The following is a 22,326-nucleotide window of genomic DNA, read 5'->3' as shown; positions in this document are numbered from 1 at the left end:
CAAAGAGATATAAAAAAAGTGAGTGAAGAAAATACATCATTGAAAATTAGACTGGAACAAGTAGAAATGAATGACTCAAGGAGAAACCAAGAGGGAGTCAAGCAAAACCAGAGAAATGAAACAATTGAAAAGACTGTCAAGTACCTTACCAGAAAGACAACAGACCTGGAAAACAGATCCAGGAGAGACAATTTGAGAATAATCGGACTCCCTGAAAAATGGGAGAAAAAAAAGAGCTTGGACACCATTTTCGAGGAAATTATCAAAGAGAACTGCCCAGACGTTTTGGAAACAGAGGGTAAAATAGACATTGAAAAAATTCATCCATCACCTACTGAAAGGGACCCTAAAATCAAAACGCCAAGAAATATAGTGGCCAAGTTCAAGAACCATCAGACAAAGGAAAAGATATTGTAAGCTGCTAGAAAAAAACAATTCAGATATGGAGGATCCACAATAAGGATAACCCAGGATCTAGCAGCGTCCACATTAAAAGAACGCAGGGCCTGGAACATGATATTCCGAAAGGCTAAGGAACTTGGTATGCAGCCAAGAATAACTTACCCAGCAAGAATGAGCATCGTTTTCCAGGGAAGAAGATGGACATTTAACGAAATAAATGAATTCCATCTATTTTTGATGAAAAAACCAGACCTACATAAAAGGTTTGATCTTCAAATACAGAACTCAAGAGATTTCTAAAAAGGTAAAAAGAAATCTTGAGAACTATACTTCTGTCAAAAAAATATGTAAAGAACATATGTACAATTTGTCTTAGAAACTAGAGGTGGAAAGGAGATTATATCATAAAAAAGTATAAAGTGGTGGTACTACATCTCATGAAGAGGCAAAGGTAACCTATTATATCTGAGAGAAAGAAAGGAGGGAGATGAACATAGCGTGTATCAATAGACATATTCGATTTATGGGGAAACTTCTTCCACTTCATTGAAAAGTGAAAGGGAAGGAGTAAGTGAAAGGGAATACAGTAATTTCCAGGAAAAGGGGTAAAATAAGGGGAGGATCTTTAAGGTGGGGGAGGGATCCTAAAAAGGGAGGGCTGTGAAAAGCAAGTGGTATTTACCAGTTTAATACTGGGTAGGAGGGTAAAAGGGAAGGAAAGGGGAAAAGCATAAGCAGGGGTTAATAGGATGGCAAGCAATAGAGAATTAGTCCTTCTAACCATAAATGTGAATGGGGCAAACTGCCTCATAAAGAGGAAGCAGTTAGCAGACTGGATTAAAAGTCAGAATCCTACTATATGTTGTTTACAGGAAACACACCTGAAATAGGATGAGACATTCAAACTAAAAGTAAAAGGGTGGAGCAGAATCTATTGTGCTTCAGGAAAAACCAAAAAAGCAGGAGTAGCCATCCTCATCTCAGATCAAGCAAAAACAAAAATTGATCTAATTAAAAGAGATAAGGAAGGGCATTATATCCTGCTAAAGGGAAGCATCAATAGTGAAGCAGTATCAATATTAAACATGTATGCACCAAGTGGTGCAGCATCTAAATTCTTAAAAGAGAAATTAAGAGAGCTGCAAGAGGAAATAGATAGCAAAACTATAATAGCGGGAGATCTCAACCTTGCACTCTCAGAATTAGATAAATCAAACCACAAAATAAATAAGAAAGAAGTCAAAGAGGTAAATAGAATACTAGAAAAGTTTGATATGATAGATCTTTGGCGAAAGCTAAATGGAGACAGAAAGGAATATACTTTCTTCTCAATAGTTCATGGAACCTATACAAAAATTGATCATATACTAGGGCATAAAAACCTCAAAATCAAATGCAGTAAGGCAGAAATAGTAAATGCATCCTTTTCAGACCATAATGCAATCAAAATAACATTTAATAAAAAGCCAGGGGAAAATAGACCAAAAAATAATTGGAAACTAAATAATCTTATAATAAAGAATGATTGGGTAAAACAGCAAATCATAGACATAATTAATAACTTCACCCAAGAAAATGACAATAATGAGACATCATACCAAAATGTGTGGGATACAGCCAAAGCAGTAATAAGGGGAAGTTTTATATCTCTACAGGCCTACTTGCATAAAATAGAGAAAGAGAGGGCCAACGAATTGGGCTTACAACTAAAATTGCTAGAAAAGGAACAAATTAAAAACCCCCAGACAAACACAAAACTTGAAATTCAAAAAAATAAAAGGTGAGATTAATAAAATTGAAAGTAAAAAAAAACTATTGAATTAATTAATAAAACTAAGAGTTGGTTTTATGAAAAAACCAACAAAATAGACAAATCCTTAATAAACCTGATTAAAAAAAGGAAAGAGAAAAAGCAAATTGATAGTCTTGAAAATGAAAAGGGTGAACTCACCACTAATGAAGAGGAAATTAGAACAATAGTTAGGAGCTACTTTGCTCAACTTTATGCTGATAAATTCGATAACTTAAATGAAATGGAAGAATACCTTCAAAAATATAGCTTGCCCAGATTAACAGAGGAAGAAGTAAGTAGTCTAAATAGTCCCATCTCAGAAAAAGAAATAGACCAAGCTATTAACCAACTTCCTAAGAAAAAGTCCCCAGGACCAGATGGATTTACAGGTGAATTCTACCAAACATTTAAAGAACAACTAACTCCAATGCTATGTAAACTATTTGAAAAAATAGGGATTGAAGGAGTCCTACCAAATTCCTTCTATTACACAGACATGGTACTGATACCTAAACCAGGTTGATCGAAAACTGAGAAAGAAAACTATAGACCAATTTCCTTAATGAATATTGATGCTAAAATCTTAAATAAGATATTAGCAAATAGACTTCAGAAAATCATCCCCAGGATAATACACTATGACCAAGTGGGATTTATACCAGGAATGCAGGGCTGGTTTAATATTAGGAAAACTATTAGTATAATTGACCATATTAATAATCAAATTAATAAAAACCATATGATCATCTCAATAGATGCAGAAAAGGCATTTGATAAAATCCAACATCCATTCCTACTAAAAACGCTTGAGAGTATAGGAATAAATGGACTATTCCTTAAAATAATAAGGAGCATATATTTAAAACCTTCAGTAAACATCATATGTAATGGTGATAAACTAGAACCTTTCCCTGTAAGATCAGAAGTGAAACAAGGTTGCCCATTATCAACATTACTATTCAATATAGTACTAGAAACTCTAGCCTTGGCAATAAGAGCCGAGAAAGAGATCCAAGGAATTAGAGTCAATCAAATTGTCACTTTTCGCAGATGACATGATGGTATACTTAGAGAACCCCAAAGACTCTGCTAAAAAGCTATTAGAAATAATTCAGAATTTTAGCAAAGTGGCAGGATACAAAATAAATCCACATAAATCCTCAGGATTTTTATACATTACCATCACAATCCAACAGCAAGAGATACAAAGAGAAATTCCATTCAAAATAACAGTAGATAGTATAAAATATTTGGGAATATATCTACCAAAGGAGAGTCAGGAATTATATGAGCAAAATTACAAAACACTTGCCACAAAAATAAAGTCAGATTTAAATAATTGGAAAGACATTCAGTGTTCTTGGATAGGCCGAGCGAATATAATAAAGATGACAATACTCCCCAAACTAATCTATTTATTTAATGCTATACCAATCAGACTCCCAAGAAACTATTTTAATGACCTAGAAAAAATAACAACAAAATTCATATGGAAGAATAAAAGGTCGAGAATTGCAAGGGAACTAATGAAAAAAAAAGTCAGAGGAAGGTGGTCTAAGTGTACCTGATTTAAAGCTATATTATAAAGCAACAGTCACCAAAACCATTTGGTATTGGCTAAATAATAGACTAGTTGATCAGTGGCATAGGTTAGGTTTACAGGACAAGATAGTGAATAAAAATAGCAATCTAATCTTTGACAAACCCAAAGATCCCAAATTTTGGGATAAGAATTCATTATTTGACAAAAAACTGCTGGGAAAACTGGAAATTAGTATGGCAGAAACTAGGCATGGACCCACATTTAACACCACATACTAAGATTAGATCAAAATGGGTCCAAGATTTAGGCATAAAGAATGAAATCATAAATAAATTGGAGGAACATGGGATGGTTTACCTCTCAGACTTGTGGAGGAGGAAGGAGTTTGTGTCCAAGGGAGAACTAGAGACCATTATTGATCACAAAATAGAATATTTTGATTACACCAAATTAAAAAGTTTCTGCACAAACAAAACTAATGCAAACAAGATTAGAAGGGAAGTAACAAATTGGGAAAAAATTTTTACAATTAAAGGTTCTGATAAAGGCCCCATCTCCAAAATATACAGAGAATTGACTTTAATTTATAAGAAATCAAGCCATTCTCCAATTGATAAATGGTCAAAGGATATGAACCGACAATTTTCAGATGATGAAATTAAAACTATTTCCACTCATATGAAAGAGTGTTCCAAATCACTATTGATCAGAGAAATGCAAATTAAGACAACTCTGAGGTATCATTACACACCTGTCAGATTGGCTAAGATGACAGGAACAAATAACGATAAATATTGGAGGGGCTGTGGGAAAACTGGGACACTGATGCATTGTTGGTGGAGTTGTGAAAGAATCCAACCATTCTGGAGAGCAATCTGGAATTATGCCCAAAAAGTTATCAAAATGTGCATACCCTTTTACCCAGCCATACTACTACTGGGCTTATACCCCAAGGAACTACTAAAGAAGGGAAAGGGTCCTGTATGTGCCAAAATGTTTGTGGCAGCCCTTTTCATAGTGGCTAGAAGCTGGAAGATGAATGGATGTCCATCAATGGGAGAATGGTTGGGTAAACTATGGTATATGAATGTTATGGAATATTATTGTTCTATAAGAAATGACCAACAGGAGAAATACAGAGAGGCTTGGAGAGACTTACATCAACTGATGCTGAGTGAAACGAGCAGAACCAGAAGATCATTATACACTTCAACAATGATACTGTACGAGGATGTATGCTGATGGAAGTGGATTTCTTCAACATAGAGAAGAGCTAATCCAATTCCAATTGATTAATGATGGACAGAACCAGCTACATCCAGAAAAGGAACACTGGGAAATGAATGTAAACTGTTATTTTTACCTTCTGAATCCAATTCTTCCTGTGCAACAAAAAATTCGGTTCTACACACATATATTGTAAGTAGAATATACTGTAGTATATTTAACATATATAAGACTGCTTGCCATCTGGGGGAGGGGGTTGGGGGAGGAAGGGAAAAAATCTGAATAGAAGTAAGTGCAAGGGATAATGTTGTAAAAAATTACCCATGCATATGTACTGTCAAAAAAATGTCATAATTATAAAATAAAATAAAAATTAAAAAAAAAAGTTTTCCCTTTGATGTAAATTCTCTCCCATTTGTTTCAATGGAACTTTCCATACGTGATGCATTAACCTCTTTATATTTAAAGCTTGATCAAAGGTTTTGCAAAAGCAATCCTTTTCAGTCTAAAAAGTTTTTGTCCAAAGCAATGTTCCAGTTATTTCCTTTTGAAGAAAAAATTCCCTTACTTACTTGTTCTCCTCTATGTCACATTCTATTGAGGCTAATTTTCCCTTTGTTTCTTTTGCAGTTTGGGATATTATAGTTGATATAAATTCTCTGGCATTTCCTTCAATAGAATTTTTGTGCACAATGCATTACCTTCTTAATATTTAATGCCGTATCAAAGGATTATTATTCAGCAAAAAGGGTGAATGTGCAGAGAAATCTTATAGTTATTTCCTTTTGAAAAATCCATTCCTTTGGATACTTGTTCTTCTCTATTTCCCCTTCTATGTAGTCAGGTTTTCCCTTTGATGTAAATTCTCACCCATTTGCTTCAGTTGAACTTTCTGTACAAGGTGCATTATCTTCTTTATATTTAAAGCTTGATCAAAGGTTTCATAATAGCAATCCTTTTCAGTCTAAAAATTTTTTGTCCAAAGCAATGTTGCGGTTATTTCCTTTTGAAGAATAAATTCTCTTATTTCCTTGTTCTTCTCTATTTCACATTCTATTGATGCTAATTTTCCCTTTGTTTCTTTTGCAGTTTGGGATATTATAGTTGTTATCTCTCGCATTTGCTTCAATAGAATTTTTGTGCACAATGCATTATCTTCTTTATATTTAAAGCTGTATGAAAGGATTCCTAAAAGGAGTCTTATTAAGCGAAAAGGGTGAATGTACAGAGAAATCTTCCCGGTATTCCCTTTTGAAAAATCCATTCCTTTGGATACTTGTTCTTCTCCATTTCCCATTCTATTGGGTCTAGGTTTCCCTTAGTTTCCCTTCCATTTTGGATCACTATAATTGATGCTAATTCCCTCCCTTTTGCTTCAATGGAACTTTCTTTACAAGTTGTATTAACTTCTTTATATTTAAAGCTTGATCAAAGGTTTCTCAACAGCAATCCTTTTCAGGCTAAAATTTTTTGTCGAAAGCAATGTTCTAGTGATTTCCTTTTGAAGAAAAAATTCCCTTAACTTACTTGTTCTCTTCTATGTCACATTCTATTGATGTTAATTCTCTCCCATTTGCTTCAATGGAACTTTTTTGGTACAATGCATTACCTTCCTTAAATTTAATGCTAGATCAAAGGAATCTTAACAGAATCCTATTCAGCAGAAAGAGTGAATTGCAGACAAATCTTCCAGTTATTCCCTTTTTAAAAATCCATGCCTTTGGATACTTGTGCTTTTCTATTTCCCCTTCTATTGTGTCAACTTTTCCCTTTGATTCCTGTGCATTTTGGATCAATATAGTTGATGTTAATTCTCTCCCATTTGATCCAGTGGAACTTTCTATACAAGGTGCATTATCTTTTATATATTTAAAGCCTGATCAAAGGTTTTGTAAAAGCAATCCTTTGCAGTCTATAAAGTTTTTGTCCAAAGCAATATTCCGGTTATTCCCTTACGAAAAAACAAATCCTTTTCTTATTGGTTCTCTATTTCACATTCTATTGAGTCTAGTTTTACTTTCTTTCTCTTGCATTTTGGGATGTTAGAGTTGATACCAATTCTCTCGTATTTTCATCAATGGCACTTTTTTGGTACACTGCATTACCTTCTTTATATTTAATGCTAGATCAAAGGAATCTTAACAGAATCCTATTCAGCGGAAAGAGTGAATTGCAGACAAATCTTCCAGTTATTCGCTTTTGAAAAATACTTTCCTTTGGATACTTGTGCTTCTCTATTTCCCCTTCTATTGTGTCCACTTTTCCCTTGGATTCCCGTGCATTTTGGATCATTATAGTTGATGGTAATTCTCTCCAATTTGATTCAGTGGAACGTTCTATATAAGGTGTATTATCTTTTATATATTTAAAGCCTGATCAAAGGTTTTGTAAAAGCAATCCTTTGCAGTCTAAAATTTTTTGTCCAAAGCAATATTCCGGTTATTCCCTTACGAAAAAAACAATTCCTTTTCTTAGTTGTTCTTCTCTATTTCACATTCTGTTGAGTCTAGTTTTCCCTCTGTTTCTTTTGCAGTTTGGCATATTAGAGTTGATCAATTCTCTCGTATTTTCATCAATGGAACATTTTTTGGTACAATGCATTACCTTCTTTAGATTTAGTGCTGGATCAAAGGATTCTTAACAGAATCTTATTCAGCGGAAAGAGTGAATTTCAGACAAATCTACGAGTTATTCCCTTTTGCAAAATCCATGCCTTTGGATACTTGTTCTTCTCTATTTCCCTTCTATTGAGTCAATTATTTCCTTTGATTCCTGTGCATTTTTGATCTTTATAGTTGATGTTAACCCCTCACATCTGATTTAGTGGAACTTTCTGTAAATGATTCATTATCTTCTTTATATTTAAAGCTTGATCAAAGGTTTTGTAACAGCAATGCTTTTCAGTCTAAAAAGTTTTTGTCCAAAGCAATGTTCTGGTTATTCTCTTACGAAAAAAAAAAAATTCCTTTCATTACTGGTTCTCTATTTCACGTTCTATTTAGTCTAGTTTTCCCTTTGTTTCTTTTGCAGTTTTGCATATTATAGTTGATAAAATTTCTCTCGTATTTGCTTCATTGGAACTTTTTTGGTACAATGCATTACCTTCTTTATATTTAATGCTGCATCAAAGGATTCTTAACAGAATGCTATTCAGCGGAAATAGTCAATTGGAGAAAAATCTTCCAGTTATTCCCTTTTGAAAATTTCATGCCTTCAGACAATTGGTCTTCTCTACTTCCCCTTCTATTGAGACAACTTGTCCCTTTGATTCCTGTGCATTTTGGATTTTTATAGTTGATGTTCATTCTCTCCCATTTGATTCAGTGGATCTTTCTATACAAGGTGCATTATCTTTTTTATATTTTAAGCTTGATCAAAGGTTTTGTAACAGCAATCCTTTGCAGTCTAAAAAGGTTTTTGTCCAAAGCAATGATCCGGTTATTCCCTTACGAAAAAACAATTCCTTTTTTTACTTGTTCTCTATTTCACATTCTATTTATTCTAGTTTTCCCTTTGTTTCTTTTGAAGTTTGGGATATTAATGTTGATCCCAATTCTCTCGTATTTGCTTCAATGGAACTTTTTTGGTACAATGCATTACCTTCTTTATATTTAATGCTGGATCAAAGGATTCTCAACAGAATCCTATTGAGTGGAAAGAGAGATTTGCAGACAAATCCTCCAGTTATTCCCTTTTGAAAAATTCATGCTTTTGGATACTTATTCTCTATTTCCCCCTGTATTGAGTCGTTTTCCCTTTGATTCCTGTGCATTTTAGATCCTTATAGTTGATGTTAATCATCTGCCTTTTGATTCAGTTGGACTTTCTGTAAATGATTCATTATCTTCTTTATATTTAAAGCTTGATGAAAGGTTTTGTAACAGAAATCCTTTTCAGTCTCAAAAGTGTCTGTCCAAAGCAATGTTCCGGTGATTCCCATACGAAAAAACAATTCCTTTTCTTAGTTGTTCTTCTCCACTTCACACTCTATTGAGTCTAGTTTTCCTTTGTTTCTTTTGTAGTTTGGGATGTTAGAGTTGATACCAATTCTCTCGTATTTTCATCAATGGAACTTTTTTGGTACAATGCATTACCTTCTGTATATTTAATGCCTGATCAAAGGATTCTTAACAATATCCTATTCAGTGGAAAGAGTCAATTGCAGAAAAATCTTCCAGTTATGCTCTTTCGAAAAATCCATGACTTTGGATACTTGTTCTTCTCTATTTCCCCTTCTATTGAGTCAACCTTTACTCTTGGATTCCTGTGCATTTTGGATCATTATAGTTGATGTTAATTCTCTCCCATTTGATTCAGTTGTACTTGCTATACAAGGTGCATTATCTTTTTTATATTTTAAGCTTGATCAAAGGTTGTGTAACAGCAATTCTTTTCAGTCCAAAAAGTTTTTTTTCCAAAGCAATGATCGGGTTATTCCCTTAAGAAAAAACAATTCCTTTCTTAGTAGTTCTCTATTTCACATTCTATTGAGTCTAGTTTTCCCTTTGTTTCTTTTACAGTTTGGGGTATTAGAGTTGATCCCAAGCCTCTCCTATTTATTTCATTGGAACTTTTTTGGTACAATGCATTACCTTCTGTATATTTAATGCTGGATTAAAGGATTCTTAACAGAATCCTATTCCGTGGAAAGAGTGAATTGGAGACTAATCTTCCAGTTATTCCCCTTTGAAAAATTCATGCTTTTGGATACTTGTTCTCTATTTCCCCCTCTATTGAGTCGTTTTCCCTTTGATTCCTGTGAATTTTCGATCCTTATAGTTGATGTTAATCCTCTCCCATTTGATTCAATGGAAATTTCTGTAAATGATGCATTATTTTCTTTATATTTAAAGCTTGATCAAAGGTTTTGTAACAGAAATCCGTTTCAGTCTAAAAAGTTTCTGTCCAAAGCAATTATCCGGTTATTCCCTTACGAAAAAACAATTCCTTTTCTTACTCTTTCTCTATTTCACATTCTATTTAGTCTAGTTTTCCCTTTGTTTCTTTTGAAGTTTGGGATATTAGTGTTGATCCCAATTCTCTCATATTTGCTTCAATGGAACTTTTTTGGTACAATGCCTTACCTTCTTTATATTTAATGCTGTATCAAAGGATTCTTAACAGAATGCTATTCAGCAGAAAGAGTGAATTGCAGAGAAATCTTCCAGTGATTCCCTTTTGAAAAATCCATGCCTTTGGATACTTGTTCTTCTCTACTTCTGCTTCTATTGAGTCAACGTTTCCCTTTGATCCCTGTGCATTTTGCATCCGTATAGTTGATGTTACTTCCCTCCCATTTGATTCAGTGGATCTTTCTATACAAGCTGCATTATCTTTTTTATATTTAAAGCTTGATCAAAGGTTTTGTAACAGCAATCCTTTTCAGTCTAAAAAGTTTCTGTCCAAAGCAATGTTCTGGTTATTCTCTTACGAAAAAACAATTCCTTTCATTACTGGTTCTCTATTTCACGTTCTATTTAGTCTAGTTTTCCCTTTGTTTCTTTTGTAGTTTTGGATATTATAGTTGATAAAATTTCTCTCGTATTTGCTTCAATGGAACTTTTTTCGTACAATGCCTTATCTTATGTATATTTAATGCTGGATCAAAGGAATCTTAACAGAATCCTATTCAGCAGAAAGAGTGAATTGCAGAAAAATCTTGCAGTTATGCCTTTTCAAAAAATCCATGACTTTGGATACTTGTTCTTCTCTCTTTCCCCTTCTATTGGGACAACTTTTCTCTTTGATTCCTGTGCATTTTGGATCATTATAGTTGATGTTAATTCTCTCCCATTTGATTCAGTTGAACTTTCTATACAAGGTGCATTATATTTTTTTTATTTAAAGCTTTATATTTAATGCTGTATCAAAGGATTCTTAACAGAATGCTATTCAGTGGAAAGAGTCAATTGCAGACAAATCTTCCAGTTATTCCCTTTTGAAAATTTTATGTCTTTAGGCAATTGGTCTTCTCTACTTCCCCTTCTATTGAGTCAACTTTTCCCTTTGATTCCTGTGCATTTTGGATTTTTATACTTGATGTAAATTCTCTCCCATTTGATTCATTGGAACTTTCCATACAAGATGCATTAACCTCTTTATATTTAAAGCTTGTTCAAAGGTTTTGCAAAAGCAATCCTTTTCAGTCTAAAAAGTTTTTGTCCAAAGCAATGTTCCAGTTATTTCCTTTTGAAGAAAAAATTCCCTTACTTACTTGTTCTCCTATATGTCACATTCTATTGAGGCTAATTTTCCCTTTGTTTCTTTTGCAGTTTGGGATATTATAGTTGATATAAATTCTCTGGCATTTCCTTCAATAGAATTTTTGTGCACAATGCATTACCTTCTTAATATTTAATGCCGTATCAAAGGATTATTATCCAGCAAAAAGGGTGAATGTGCAGAGAAATCTTATAGTTATTTCCTTTTGAAAAATCCATTCCTTTGGATACTTGTTCTTCTCTATTTCTCCTTCTATGTAGTCAGGTTTTCCCTTTGATGTAAATTCTCACCCATTTGCTTCAGTTGAACTTTCTGTACAAGGTGCATTATCTTCTTTATATTTAAAGCTTGATCAAAGGTTTCATAATAGCAATCCTTTTCAGTCTAAAAATTTTTTGTCCAAAGCAATGTTGCGGTTATTTCCTTTTGAAGAATAAATTCTCTTACTTCCTTGTTCTTCTCTATTTCACATTCTATTGACGCTAATTTTCCCTTTGTTTCTTTTGCAGTTTGGGATATTATAGTTGTTATCTCTCGCATTTGCTTCAATAGAATTTTTGTGCACAATGCATTATCTTCTTTATATTTAAAGCTGTATGAAAGGATTCCTAACAGGAGTCTTATTAAGCGGAAAGGGTGAATGTGCAGAGAAATCTTCCCGGTATTCCCTTTTGAAAAATCCATTCCTTTGGATACTTGTTCTTCTCCATTTCCCATTCTATTGGGTCTAGGTTTCCCTTAGTTTCCCTTCCATTTTGGATCACTATAATTGATGCTAATTCCCTCCCTTTTGCTGCAATGGAACTTTCTTTACAAGTTGCATTAACTTCTTTATATTTAAAGCTTGATCAAAGGTTTCTCAACAGCAATCCTTTTCAGGCTAAAATTTTTTGTCGAAAGCAATGTTCTGGTGATTTCCTTTTGAAGAAAAAATTCCCTTAACTTACTTGTTCTCTTCTATGTCACATTCTATTGATGTTAATTCTCTCCCATTTGCTTCAATGGAACTTTTTTGGTACAGTGCATTACCTTCCTTAAATTTAATGCTAGATCAGAGGAATCTTAACAGAATCCTATTCAGCAGAAAGAGTGAATTGCAGACAAATCTTCCAGTTATTTCCTTTTTAAAAATCCATGCCTTTGGATACTTGTGCTTCTCTATTTCCCCTTCTATTGTGTCAGCTTTTCCCTTTGATTCCTGTGCATTTTGGATCAATATAGTTGATGTTAATTCCCTCCCATTTGATCCCGTGGAACTTTCTATACAAGGTGCATTATCTTTTATATATTTAAAGCCTGATCAAAGGTTTTGTAAAAGCAATCCTTTGCAGTCTATAAAGTTTTTGTCCAAAGCAATATTCCGGTTATTCCCTTACGAAAAAACAAATCCTCTTCTTATTGGTTCTCTATTTCTCATTCTATTGAGTCTAGTTTTACTTTCTTTCTCTTACATTTTGGGATGTTAAAGTTGATACCAATTCTCTCGTAATTTCATCAATGGCACTTTTTTGGTACACTGCATTACCTTCTTTATATTTAATGCTAGATCAAAGGAATCTTAACAGAATCCTATTCAGCGGAAAGAGTGAATTGCAGACAAATCTTCCAGTTATATGCTTTTGAAAAATACTTTCCTTTGGGTACTTGTGCTTCTCTATTTCCCCTACTATTGTGTCCACTTTTCCCTTGGATTCCCGTGCATTTTGGATCATTATAGTTGATGGTAATTCTCTCCAATTTGATTCAGTGGAACGTTCTATATAAGGTGTATTATCTTTTATATATTTAAAGCCTGATCAAAGGTTTTGTAAAAGCAATCCTTTGCAGTCTAAAATTTTTTGTCCAAAGCAATATTCCGGTTATTCCCTTACGAAAAAAACAATTCCTTTTCTTAGTTGTTCTTCTCTATTTCACATTCTATTGAGTCTAGTTTTCCCTCTGTTTCTTTTGCAGTTTGGCATATTAGAGTTGATCAATTCTCTCGTATTTTCATCAATGGAACATTTTTTGGTACAATGCATTACCTTCTTTATATTTAGTGCTGGATCAAAGGATTCTTAACAGAATCTTATTCAGCGGAAAGAGTGAATTTCAGACAAATCTACGAGTTATTCCCTTTTGCAAAATCCATGCCTTTGGATACTTGTTCTTCTCTATTTCCCTTCTATTGAGTCAATTATTTCCTTTGATTCCTGTGCATTTTTGATCTTTATAGTTGATGTTAACCCCTCCCATCTGATTTAGTGGAACTTTCTATAAATGATTCATTATCTTCTTTATATTTAAAGCTTGATCAAAGGTTTTGTAACAGAAATCCGTTTCAGTCTAAAAAGTTTCTGTCCAAAGCAATTATCCGGTTATTCCCTTACGAAAAAACAATTCCTTTTCTTACTCTTTCTCTATTTCACATTCTATTTAGTCTAGTTTTCCCTTTGTTTCTTTTGAAGTTTGGGATATTAGTGTTGATCCCAATTCTCTCATATTTGCTTCAATGGAACTTTTTTGGTACAATGCCTTACCTTCTTTATATTTAATGCTGTATCAAAGGATTCTTAACAGAATGCTATTCAGCAGAAAGAGTGAATTGCAGAGAAATCTTCCAGTGATTCCCTTTTGAAAAATCCATGCCTTTGGATACTTGTTCTTCTCTACTTCTGCTTCTATTGAGTCAACGTTTCCCTTTGATCCCTGTGCATTTTGCATCCGTATAGTTGATGTTACTTCCCTCCCATTTGATTCAGTGGATCTTTCTATACAAGCTGCATTATCTTTTTTATATTTAAAGCTTGATCAAAGGTTTTGTAACAGCAATCCTTTTCAGTCTAAAAAGTTTCTGTCCAAAGCAATGTTCTGGTTATTCTCTTACGAAAAAACAATTCCTTTCATTACTGGTTCTCTATTTCACGTTCTATTTAGTCTAGTTTTCCCTTTGTTTCTTTTGCAGTTTTGGATATTATAGTTGATAAAATTTCTCTCGTATTTGCTTCAATGGAACTTTTTTCGTACAATGCCTTATCTTATGTATATTTAATGCTGGATCAAAGGAATCTTAACAGAATCCTATTCAGCAGAAAGAGTGAATTGCAGAAAAATCTTGCAGTTATGCCTTTTCAAAAAATCCATGACTTTGGATACTTGTTCTTTTCTCTTTCCCCTTCTATTGAGACAACTTTTCTCTTTGATTCCTGTGCATTTTGGATCATTATAGTTGATGTTAATTCTCTCCCATTTGATTCAGTTGAACTTTCTATACAAGGTGCATTATATTTTTTTTTATTTAAAGCTTTATATTTAATGCTGTATCAAAGGATTCTTAACAGAATGCTATTCAGTGGAAAGAGTCAATTGCAGACAAATCTTCCAGTTATTCCCTTTTGAAAATTTTATGCCTTTAGACAATTGGTCTTCTCTACTTCCCCTTCTATTGAGTCAACTTTTCCCTTTGATTCCTGTGCATTTTGGATTTTTATAGTTGATGTTAATTCTCTCCCATTTGATTCAGTGGACCTTTCTATACAAGGTGCATTATCTTTTTTTATATTTTAAGCTTCATCAAAGGTTTTGTAACAGCAATCCTTTGCAGTCTAAAATGTTTTTGTCCAAAGCAATGATCCGGTTATTCCCTTACGAAAAAACAATTCCTTTTTTTACTTGTCCTTCTCTACTTCACATTCTATTGAGCGTAGTTTTCTTTTGTTCTTTTGCAGTTTGGGATGTTAGAGTTGATACCAATTCTCTCGTATTTTCATCAATGGAACTTTTTTGGTACAATGCATTACCTTCTTTATATTTAATGGTAGATCAAAGGAATCTTAACAGAATCCTATTCAGCGAAAGAGTGAATTGCAGACAAATCTTTCAGTTATTCCCTTTTGAAAAATCCATGCTTTTAAACTTGTTCTCTATTTCCCCCTCTATTGAGTCATTTTCCCTTTGATTTCTGTGCATTTTCGATCGTTATAGTTGATGTTAATCATCTGCCATTTGATTCAGTGGAACTTTCTGTAAATGATTCATTATCTTCTTTATATTTAAAGCTTGATGAAAGGTTTTGTAACAGCAATCCTGTTCAGTCTAAAAAGTGTCTGTCCAAAGCAATGTTCTGGTGATTCCCATATGAAAAAACAATTCTTTTTCTTTGTTGTTCTTCTCTATTTCACATTCTATTGAGACTAGTTTTCCTTTGTTCCTTTTGCAGTTTGGGATGTTAGAGTTGATACCAATTCTCTTGTATTATCATCAATGGAACTTTTTTGGTACAATGCATTACCATCTTTATATTTAATTCTAGATCAAAGGAATCTTAACAGAATCCTATTCAGTGGAAAGAGTGAATTGCAGACAAATCTTCCAGTTATTCCCTTTTTAAAAATCCATGCCTTTGGATACTTGTTCTTCTCTACTTCTGCATCTATTGATTCAGCGTTTCCCTTTGATTCCTGTGCATTTTGCATCCGTATAGTTGATGTTACTTCTCTCCCATTTGATTCAGTTGAACTTTCTATACAAGGTGCATTATCTTTTTATATTTAAAGCTTTATCAAAGGTTTTGTAACAGCAATCCTTTGCAGTGTAAAACGTTTTTCTCCAAAGCAATGTTCCCGTGATTTCCTTATGAAAAAAAAAAAAAAAAAAAAAAAAAAATTCCTTTTCTTAGTTGTTCTTCTCTATTTCACATTCTATTGAGTCTAGTTTTCCCTTTGTTTCTTTTGCAGTTTGGGATATTGTAGTTGATACCAATTCTTTCATATTTACTTCATTGGAACTTTTTTGTTACAATGCATTACCTTCTTTATATTTAATGCTAGATCAAAGGAATCTTAACAGAATCCAATTCACTGGGGGTGTGGCCGACGTAGGCAATCCAGGCTTTTACCTCAGGGTAGTTAAGAGATTGAAGAGTGGGCGGGGCGGTAACTCATAGTGCCTGGCTCGGCTGGATGGAGGCTGTGGAATGGAAGTTCCAGGGAAGCGGAACCTTTGAACTAGGGACCACGGTTTCTGGCAGACACTTCCCAGTTTAAGCGCAGGGGATTTTCACCTCACCTGCTGCTGACATCCACGCCCGACTGGGAGGCATAGGCTAGGCTTTGAGTTGCCTTTACTGTTCAGTCTCAACCTCAGGGAAGCCGCTAAAACACAGCCCCCTCAGGGCACAGCAGTGCTGATCACCTCTGAGGCACTTCCAGGGAGCGGGTGGGGAACTCTCTCCCAGAGCTCTCTCTTAGCTCAGGCACAGGGGCCGCTGCATCCATCTGGTCTGGGAGGAAGTGGTAAAGAAATAAATAAATAATTTCCTACCCCAGGGACAGACCCCAAAAGATTTTTTAAGTATGAGCAAGAAGCCCAAAAAAACCATAGATTCCTTCTACACAGAGAAAGAGCGGGTATACAACCCCGAGGAAGTTAACAGCAGATAGTCAGCAGATAACAACCTAAAGGGGAAGGATTCCTGCCCCCCATCACATAACTCTCTCCTTGAAGAGACTATTAAAAAGTTAAGAGAGTTTGAAGAAAAATGGGGAAAGGAAAGAGAAGCTATGATAGAGAATAACAACGTCCTGAAATTGGAGTTGAAAAAAATAAAGAATTCACAGGAGATGCAGGGAAACAAAATTAGTGAATTAGAAAAGGTAAAAAAATCACAGGAAAGTAGGATTTCTGAATTGGAGAAGATAAAAAAAAGTCTCAAGAAAATAGGATTTCTGAATTGGAAAAGATAAAAATGTCCCAAGAATATAGGATTTCTGAATTGGAAAAAGAAAATAATTCTCAAAAAAAAAATTAGGGAAATGGAAAAAAATTCAATAGAGCAAAATAACTCATTTTAAAACGAAATTGGGCATTTACAAAAAGAACTAAACACTGTGAATGAAGAAAATAACTCCTTAAAAGTCAGGATGGAACAAATAGAAATGAATGATTCATTGAGAACCCAAGAATCAGTCAAACAAAACAAAAAAAAAAAAATGAAAAGCTGGAGAATAACGTCAAATACTTTCTGGGAAAATCTATAGACCTGGAAAATAGATCTAGGAGAGATAATCTGCAGATCATTGGACATCCCGAAAACTATGACCAAAAAAAGAGCCTAGATTCTATTTTACAGGAAATTATCAAAGAGAACTGTCCAGAGATAATAGAAACAGAGGGGAAAGTAGATGTTGAAAGAATTCATCGAACTCCTTCTGAAATAGACCCTAAAAAAAGAACACCACAGAATATTGTGGCTAAGCTGCAGAATTACCACACAAAAGAGAAAATCCTGCAAGCAGCTAGAAAAAAACAATTTAAATACCAAGGTGCCACAATAAGGGTCACACAAGATCTGGCTGCCTCCACATTAAAAGATAGAAGGGCCTGGAACCTGATATTCCGAAAAGCAAAAATCAAGGATTGCAACCAAGAATAAACTACCCAGCTAAGTGTAGCATCTTTTTCCATGGAAGAAGATGGTCATTCAATGAAATAGAGAAATTCCATTTTTTTCTAAGAAAAAAAAACAGACTTAAACAAAAAATTTGATCTACATCTACAAGACTGTAGAGAAACAGAAAAAGGTACACAGAACCCTTGAGAACTATATCTCTGTTGTGGGTATATAGAAAGTACGCATGGATAATTTGATTTTACTGATATAAAAGAAAAAAAAAAGAAGGGGGTGTAGTAAAGGGAAGGCGGTAGTATCAGAAAAAGGGAAGGGAGTGAAAAAAAGAGGGAAACTACATCCCAGGAAGAGGCATAGAAAATACACCATATCTGAGGGAATTTAGAGAGGGGGAGAATCATTGTGTAACTCTTACTCTCATCAGAAGAGGCTCAAAGAGTAAATAATTGTCATATTTGTTTTTCAGAGAATTCTCTCTCACCTCATTAAAAGGGGGGAGAGGAAAAGGGAAAAGGAATAGGAGAATAAGGGAAGGGACGTGGAGGGAGGGGGGAGGGATACTAAAAAAAAAAAGGGAGGGCTGCGAGTCCCAAGGGGGGGGTCTATAAATTGAATATTGGGGAAGGGGTTCAGGGGGGTCAAGGGAAAAAGCATAATCTGGGGATAATATGATGGCAGGAAATACAGAATTAGTAATTTTAACTGTAAATGTGAATGGGATGAACGCTCCCATCAAACGGAGACGGATAGCAGACTGGATCAAAAATCAGAACCCTACAATATGTTGTTTACAGGAAACACACTTAAAGCAGGGAGATACATATAGAGTAAAGGTAAAAGGTTGGAGCAGAATCTATTATGCTTCAGGTAAAGCCAAAAAAGCAGGGGTAGCTATATTTATCTCAGATCAAGCAAAAGCAGAAGTTGATCTAATTAAAAGAGATAAGGAAGGAAACTATATCCTGCTGAAAGGTAGCATAAATAATGAAGCCATATCGATACTAAACATATATGCACCAAGTGGTATAGCATCTAACTTTCTAAAGGAAAAGTTAAGAGAGTTGCAAGAAGAAATAGACAGTAAAATTATAATAGTGGGAGATCTCAACCTTGCACTCTCAGATTTAGACAAATCAAACCACAAAACAAACAAGAAAGAAATTAAAAAAGTAAAGAGAACATTAGGAAAATTAGGTATGATAGACCTTTGGAGAAACTTGAATGGCAATAGAAAGGAATATACTTTCTTCTCAGCAGTTCATGGATCCTATACAAAAATTGACCATATATTAGGACATAAAGATCTCAAAATTAAATGTAGGAAGGCAGAAATAATAAATGCCTTCTTCTCAGACCACAATGCAATAAAAGCTACATTCAGTAAAAAGTTAGGGATAAATAGACCCAAAAGTAATTGGAAACTGAATAATCTCATCTTAAAGAATGACTGGGTGAAAGAGCAAATTATAGAAACAATTAATAATTTCACCCAAGGTAATGACAATGATGAGACATCATACCAAAAGCTGTGGGATGCAGCTAAAGCAGTAATAAGGGGAAATTTTATATCTTTAGAGGCTTATTTGAAGAAAATAGAGAAAGAAAAGATTAACGAATTGAGCTTGCAACTTAAAAGGCTAGAAAAAGACCAAATTAAAAACCCCCAACCAAAAATTAAACTTGAAATACAAAAATTAAAAGGAGAAATCAATAATATTGAAAGTAAAAAAAACCTATTGAATTAATAAATAAAACCAAGAGTTGGTTTTATGAAAAAGCCAATAAAATAGATAAACCTTTGGTAAATCTGATCAGAAAAAAGAAAGAGGAAAATCAAATTGTTAGTCTTACAAATGAAAAGGGGGATCTTTCCACCAATGAAGAAGAAATTAGAGAAATAATAAGGAGTTACTTTGCCCAACTTTATGCCAATAAATTTGATAACTTAAGTGAAATGGATGACTTCCTCCAAAAATATAGGCTCTCGAGATTAACAGAGGAGGAAATAAATTGCTTAAATAGTCCCATTTCAGAAAAAGAAATAGAACAAGCTATTAATCAACTCCCCAGGAAAAAAATCCCCTGGACCAGATGGATTTACATGTGAATTCTGCCAAACATTTAAAGAACAATTAGCCCCAATGCTATATAAACTATTTGAAAAAATAGGGAATGAAGGAGTCCTACCAAACTCCTTTTATGACACAGACATGGTACTGATACCTAAACCAGGTCGATCGAAAACTGAGAAAGAAAATTATAGACCAATTTCCTTAATGAATATTGATGCTAAAATCTTAAATAAGATATTAGCAAAAAGACTTCAGAAAATCATCCCCAGGATAATACACTGTGATCAAGTAGGATTCATACCAGGAATGCAGGGCTGGTTTAATATTAGGAAAACTATTAGTATAATTGACCATATTAATAATCAAATTAATAAAAACCATATGATCATCTCAATAGATGCAGAAAAAGCGTTTGACAAAATCCAACATCCATTCCTACTAAAAACTCTTGAGAGTATAGGAAAATGGATTATTCCTTAGAATAATCAGAAGCATATATTTAAGACCTTCAGTAAGCATAATATGCAATAGAAATAAACTGCAGCCTTTCCCAGTAAGATCAGGAGTGAAACAAGGTTGCCCACTATCACCATTACTATTCAATATAGTACTAGAAACGCTAGCCTCGGCAATAAGAGCCGAGAAAGAGATTCAAGGAATTAGAGTAGGAAATGAGGAAATCAAACTATCACTCTTTGCAGATGACATGATGGTATACTTAGGGAACCCCAAAGACTCTGCTAAAAAGCTATTAGAAATAATTCAGAATTTTAGCAAAGTGGCAGGATACAAAATAAATCCACATAAATCCTCAGCATTCTTATATATCACTAACAAAATGCAACAGCAAGAGATACAAAGAGAAATTCCATTCCAAACAAATGTTGAGAGTATAAAATATTTGGGAATCCATCTACCAAAGAATAGTCAGGAATTATATGAGAAAAATTACAAAACACTTGCCACAAAAATAAAGTCAGATTTAAATAATTGGAAAGACATTCAGGGCTCTTGGATAGGCCGAGCGAATATAATAAAGATGACAATACTCCCCAAACTAATCTATTTATTTTGTGCTATACCAATCAGACTCCCAAGAAATTATTTTAATGACCTAGAAAAAATAACAACAAAATTCATATGGAAGAATAAAAGGTCGAGAATTGCAAGGGAACTAATGAAAAAAAAGTCAGGGGAAGGTGGTCTAAGTGTACCTGATCTAAAGCTATATTATATAGCAGCAGTCACCAAAACCATTTGGTACTGGCTAAGAAATAGAACAGTAGATCAGTGGAACAGATTAGATACAAAGGACAAAAAAGGGTACATCTATAGCAATCTAATCTTTGACAAACCCAAAGATACCAACATTAGGGACAAAAATTCATTATTTGGAAGAAACTGTTGGGAAAACTGGAAATTAGTATGGCAGAAATTAGATATGGACCCACATTTAACACCATATACCAAGATAAGATCAAAATGGGTCCATGATTTAGGCATAAAGAATGAGATCATAAATAGATTAGAGGAACAGAGAATAGTCTACCTATCAGACCTGTGGAGGAGGAAGGAATTTATGACCAGAGGAGAATTAGAGATCATTATTGATTACAAAATAGAAGATTTTGATTACATGAAACTAAAAAGTTTCTGTACAAACAATACTAATGCAAACCAGATTAGAAGGGAAGTAATAAATTGTGAAAATATTTTTAAAAGGAAAGGTTCTGACAAAGGTCTCATTTTCAAAATATATAGAGAACTGACCCTGATTTATAGGAAACCAAACCATTCTCCAATTGACAAATGGTCAAGGGATATGAACAGACAATTCTCAGATGATGAAATTGAAACTATTTCCACTCATATGAAAGAGTGTTCCAAATCACTACTGATCAGAGAAATGCAAATTAAGACAACTCTGAGATACCACTATACACCTGTCAGATTGGTTAAGATGACAGGAACAAATAATGATGAATGTTGGAGGGGATGTGGGAAAACTGGGACAGTGATACATTGTTGGTGGAGTTGTGAAAAATCCAGCCATTCTGGAGAGCAATTTGGAACTATGCCCAAAAAGTTGTCAAACTGTGCATACCCTTTGACGCAGCATTGCTGTTATTGGGATTATATCCCAAAGAAATACTAAAGAGTGAAAAGGGACCTGTATGTGCCAAAATGTTTGTGGCAGCTCTTTTTGTTGTAGCTAGAAACTGGAAGTTGAATGGATGTCCATCAATTGGAGAATGGTTGGGTAAATTGTGGTATATGAAGGTTATGGAATATTATTGCTCTGTAAGAAATGACTAGCAGGAGGAATACAGAGAGGCTTGGAGAGGGTTAAATCAACTGTTGCTGAGTGAAATGAGCAGAACCAGAAGATCACTATATACTTCAACAACAATACTGTATGAGGATGTATTCTGATGGAAGTGGAAATCTTCAACATAAAGAAGATCCAACTCACTTCCAATTGATCAATGATGGACAGAAATAACTATACCCAGAGAAGGAACACTGGGAAGCAAATGTAAATTGTTAGCACTACTGTCGATCTACCCAGGTTACTTATACCTTTGGAAGCTAATAATTAATGTGCAACAAGAAAAAGGTATTTACCCACATATATTGTATCTAGGTCATATTGTAACACATGTAAAATGTATGGGATTGC

This window comes from Sminthopsis crassicaudata, chromosome 5, assembly GCF_048593235.1.
Source record: "Sminthopsis crassicaudata isolate SCR6 chromosome 5, ASM4859323v1, whole genome shotgun sequence".
In the NCBI taxonomy this organism is placed as follows: Eukaryota; Metazoa; Chordata; class Mammalia; order Dasyuromorphia; family Dasyuridae; genus Sminthopsis; species Sminthopsis crassicaudata.
Note: the sequence above shows the minus strand (reverse complement) of the source record.